General features: G+C 39.9%; 1 pseudogene; it reads left to right on the top strand.

The window, feature by feature from the left end:
- Positions 1–1,662: 1,662 nt before the first annotated feature.
- LOC118822493 lies at positions 1,663–2,811 on the top strand (annotated as a pseudogene).
- Positions 2,812–5,664: the final 2,853 nt, after the last annotated feature.

Raw genomic sequence — 5,664 nt, 5'->3', positions numbered from 1 at the left:
TAGACCAAATCGACCTATGATGCATTGGTGACCTGACCAGGGTGTTTCCTGCCCTCAGCCCAATGACGGCTAGGATAGGCTCCATCACCCCCTGCAACCCAGGAGGATAAGCTGTTTAGAAAATATATTTGTGTGTTTTTGGGTCTAATATGTTGATACAGTACGTAAGTGAAAAAATAACTGTCAGGTCATGTAGGTGAGGTTGTGCAGAAAAAGATACTAAACATTGGCATGGTAAACATTTTTTCATGCGGTACATAAAGGGAAGATCAGAAATATTCAAAAATGACCCTCTCTGGTCCACGATGTTGTATGCGAAATCAATGGATGTATACATAAAAAAAATAAATATCTGGGGAATGCTGCACGCTAGAACATTACTGTCACTTTGCCTGGAAAGGTAGCATCGTTCTGTCGACAAGTCAGGAGCACAGCCTCTGTTTCGGCGACAGACTCAACCCAAGGTGACAGTGAACGGCTAACAGTCATGCTTACAACAACAGCGACTCTTTCAACATAAAGAAATATACAAATAATCACAGAAGATATTCAGTGTTGGATTTGTCATTGATTTATTTTACAAAGCCTCCAAAAGACAGTGCAGTTCAAGGCTGGATAACAAGGCTTCTAAAAGGGATACAAGCACACCAGAGCGCAAAAGTAGTAAGTCTCTAGCATGTAGCGTTCCTGAGGTTTTTTTCATTTTTTTCAATCCTGAGATTTAATTCATTCTCTTCTATTTAGTAAATTCCTGGATAAACCACTTGTTGCAAATGTTTATTTTGAAAATCACCCCAGGAAAATCAGGAAGGGGAAAGGAGTTTGCTTGTTTTTTGCCAGCAATTAGAATCTAATACTTTGTTTTCCATGTTTCTGCTCATCTCTGCTTTTGGATTTTGGATTACATCTCAAATTTTGGGAGACATCAATTTGACAAATGGGTGAGGTTAATCCATTTTTTTAGGGGGGGAAGGGGGTTTTCGCACTTTGTTTTGTGCTTTTGGATGTTTTGTACATTTGTGTTTGGGGTTTCTGAAGCATCTTGGGCCAGTTGTGGTTTTGAAGTTGAACTCTGCTGGACTGAAATTGTTTTGTACTGTTGAACTGAACACTCATTCTCTGGGATGTCTTGGAGAAGAGAGGCACTGTTACTGTGTGACTTCAGATTAAGACACATGAACATGGATATCGGTTTGTAAACTGGTCTGTTTTGGGGGGATATAAAACTTACTGTGTTGAAAGAACAAACTTCACCCAATATAACTTCTTTATCTAAACTTCAACTGAATTAACAGTGTCTCAGTTCCTTTAGTAACTTCTGAATACTAATCAAGCCCAAACTGCACATTTTTGTCAGTGAAACATTATTAATTTCTCAGTTGGCTAAACTGTGTCTGGGTATCTGGGTCTATTAAAGTTTTCATTGTCTGTTGATTGAGATGGGCGTTCAAACATTTCTGCAAACTCTGCTAACTCTCAAGGCATTCTGAAGATTCCTCTTTCTGGTAACACTTTTTTGAGACTGTAAAGACCTCAGCATTTTTTTTTTTGCTTTGGTCAGTAACAGTAATTTTCTGCTTAGCATCACCATGGTCATGCATCTTATAACCCCTGTACCCCAGCCCAGTTCAGCTATATATACAAAGGGAACTCCGCGACTCTTCACAGACTCACCAACGCATCTCCTCCTTCTCCGACTTTCAGGACACAAACTCCTCCAGACACCATGAACAAGGTCATTGTCTATGAGAAGCCAAACTTTGAGGGCCTGAGCAAAGAGTTCACCTCCAATGTTTCCAATTTATGTGATGAGAGCTTCAATGACTGCATCTCCTCTGTGAAGGTGATCGGGAATCCTTGGGTGTTATACAGCGATCCCAATTTCAGTGGTTATCAGTACATCTTTGACGAGGGAGAATATCCCACGGTGGACTGGGAGAACAGCACTTCTTCTCTAGAGGTGGTGACCGAGGATCTGGAAGATCCACAGATCACACTGTATGATGAGCCAAACTACAAAGGGAAGAGTGTCGTCCTCACCTGTGAGACCAACTTGTGTCACGGCTCTTTCAACGATTCTGCATCTTCTCACAAAGGTCCAGAGAGGAGCGTGGGTTCTCTACCAGCATAAGAACAGAAGTGGAGCTCAGATGTTGGCCAGAGCTTCTCGTGACATGGCCGACTACGGATGGTTCAGCAACCGACTGAGCCACCTGCGTCCTCTTAAGCCCGGGAAACCCACTGTAACAGCCACGGTGCTCTGGGACAAGAAGGAAGAACAAGTCAAATCTGTCATTATTGACTCCATATGTGGTCTGAACAGCGGATCGCGAGAGCAGACCTTCAACACGGAGCTCAATCGAGAGTACGAGGGCTCCATCACTGACAGCTTCAGCTTCAGCAATGCTACACAGATTGGCTATGAAACAAAATTCAGTGTACAGGTGGCAGAAATGAGTTCAGAGAAGACGTTCTCTTTTAGCAACACCTTCACTGTGGAAAAGGGGAAAACCAACACCAGAACCGAGAAGAAGAGTGTCAGAGTCTCGCTGCCAACCACTATCCCTCCTCGCACCAAGGTCACCGTGAATGTGGTGAGGAAGGAGGTGGAGGTGAAGGTCCCAGTGGAACTGATCATCACCACCGGTTTCCATAAGAAGACTGAGTATGGGCAGTACGTGTGTTCTGATGGGAGCTCCATCATCACCGAGTTCAAGGAAGAACCTCTCTAAGACATCAATGAATACATTTACATTTACATTTACAGCATTTAGCAGACGCTCTTATCCAGAGCAACTTACAAAAAGTGCTTTGTCTATCCAGAGAAAGTATCTTTGCTAGTTACCAATAGGTTAGAGAGAAAGCCAGTCCTGAGCTCAGATACTGCTAGAAACAAAGTCATTGTTGATACCCAGAGAAAAAGAAACAGAATTAAATACAGAGCAGTGCAATACAATACATTAGAATCAATACTTAATTCAGTGCTCATTTATGAGTAGATATATAGATTCACAAAATCTTTTATCAGTTGAGTATTTTGATGAGCTTATTGTGCCTACAAACAATCAGAACATGATTCCATTCAGTACGATGCTTTCTGAGATGCTCTTTATTTAAAATCTTCTAAAATAGTTAAAACTATTTGAACCAGCTTTCAAAAACATACTATCATTTTAACCATCATTACTTTTATCACCGCCTTTTTTCTTATTACAATTTATTCTTATATTTGTACTTTCACATCTCTTACCAAATTAGTTTATTTGCATTTGTGCTTATTTTGTTTTATTTAATTCATTTCTGATTTTTCTGTGTTAACGGAATGCGTGTGGTTTTCTGATTGCCCTGAAATATATGAAATGATGACCATTCTTATGTGTAGAACTTTTCATGCATTGAACTTGTTTTGCTTAACTGTTTGATTATCGAGTGTTTGATTTTCCTGGTGAAAGAATTTTAGTTGTAACTTTAAAAATCCTAAAATAAATGTTTTCTTGAACACATGCAGGTCATAATCATTGTCTCTGAATAATAAAGAGAAAATAAAAACAGATTCACTGTCACAGAACAGGTCATCTTGGCTGAGACCTCAAGACTGTGGATGTTGTTGTGGTCTAGAATCAGGCTATAACATAAAGTGATGGTGGGTTTTCCCACCAGACCTGTTGCAAGACAGAACACCATTTAATCAAGAAACCAGCTCAGGTTTATTTTTTGAAAAGTCTCAATGGTAAGATGTTAAGCTTTGGGTAAATGTAGCTTTGGGGACGAGTATATTTACTGCCAAAGTAACAAACAGAAACAGCCAATGATTAGAAAACTAACCTGAAAAGGAAAGAAACAAAAATGCACGAAACAACCTTATCAACGCAGCTAATAAGCGCAGGTCAGCATGCACTGCATTCTCCTTCTGTGGGTGCTTTGATGAGTTCTAAACCGTGTACGCCTGCTGCCACCTGCTGCTTCCTAACTGTATTGCATCAGGAGTCTCAAACTGGGTTCCACAGCTCTGCATTTAGATTAGCATTTAGCATGAAGACCTTGCTTTGGCTGATGAGTTAAATCATGTTTGTTTCACTAAGGTAGAATACTAAACTCTACTAAACTAAACTCCAGAAGGAATCAAGGATGTTAACTACATTGAAAAAAATATTTTCACTATTAAAATATTGTAAAAATGAAGTATCAATACCATTTTTTTAAAAAAAGGTTAAATGCATGTAAATAAACAACTTATACTGTATTTTAATAATACTGTTGTTAGCATAAATAGAAATAGCCAAGTCCTCCAGGCTAAAGAGGACAGGGATCATCTGGCTTGTTATGAGCACACAGTTCAAAAGCCAGTATTCATGATGGTATAGGGGGCATTAGTGCACATGGCATGGGTGATGTGCACATCTGTGAAGGCACCATTAATGCTGAATGATATATACAAGTTTTGGCAACATATGCTGCCATCCAGACGACGTCTTTTTCAGGGAAGCCCTTGATTATTTCAGCAAGACAATGTCAAACCACATTCTGCATGTATTACAACAGCATTGCTCCATATTAAAAGAGTCCGGGTGCTAAACTGACCTGCCTGCAGTCCAGATCTGTCACCACTGATATCTGGTGCATTATGAAATAAAAAATACAACAAAGGAGACTTTGAACTGATGAGCAACTGAAATTCTGTATCAAACAAGAATGGAAAACATTTCACTTTCAGAACTACAGCAGTGTCTCCTCAGTTCCCAAACACTTACAGAGTGTTGTTAAAAGAAGAAGTGATGAAACACAGTGGTAAACAGGCCCCCGTCCCAACTTTTTTGGAATTGATTGCCGGCTTAAAATTTTAAATGGGCAAATATTTTTCAATACCAGTAAAATATTTCAGCATTTGGTATGTTTTCCGTGTACTATTTTCAATTAAATATTAGGGTTAAATGATTTGCACATCATTGCATTGTGTTTTTATTAACCTTTAAACACAACATGCCAAATTTTTGGGTTGTATGCCTTCAACCTTACAGAACGAAATATTGTATAGTCCAGCAGAGGGAGCTCCAACACAGGTGGAAATTGCATTCATTTGAGGGAACGAGGGTAACTCGTTCCACCCCCATCCTCAGAGATGTTGTTGCACGTCAGTGAATTATCAGTGACTAGTAAGTGTTTAAGTTGAAATATGGTTAAGGTATTATGGGAGAATGTAAACGGTTTGAGCTGTAGTGGAATAAAACTGAGTAAAATGGCAGTCAGTGGACTGATCTCTGTCTCAAGGCCTCATATTGCTCATATGACATAAGGCTGATGATAAGCGAGGCTGTTTTTATTTGTATTGGCTCTCTTTGTGCTGATAGTTGAGCAGCCCAAATCAAACAACCTCCGCTTTCTCATACATCAGCCAGGCATGAGCAATTGATTATTACACGAATCAAGTGTCTCACATGGATAAAGTGTCTCCGTGTGACTCTGGAATCATGAAACAGTTGGAGATCAGGTTCTGACGTTATGATGCTTCAATAATTAATTAGTCGCCCAACACACAGGACACATGTTAGACACAGCATTAGCAATACTCAGTATGAGAGAAGCGTATCCAACAGCTGGTGAGTCACATCCACACGTTAGCGGCACACCAAGCTGCTGGTCCGTTAACTGTTTTTCACAGCAGCC

The sequence above is a fragment of the Colossoma macropomum genome, unplaced genomic scaffold (assembly GCF_904425465.1).
Source record: "Colossoma macropomum unplaced genomic scaffold, Colossoma_macropomum, whole genome shotgun sequence".
Classification (NCBI taxonomy): Eukaryota; Metazoa; Chordata; class Actinopteri; order Characiformes; family Serrasalmidae; genus Colossoma; species Colossoma macropomum.
The sequence above is the reverse complement of the archived record's forward strand: the minus strand, read 5'-3'. Positions and strand labels throughout refer to the sequence as shown.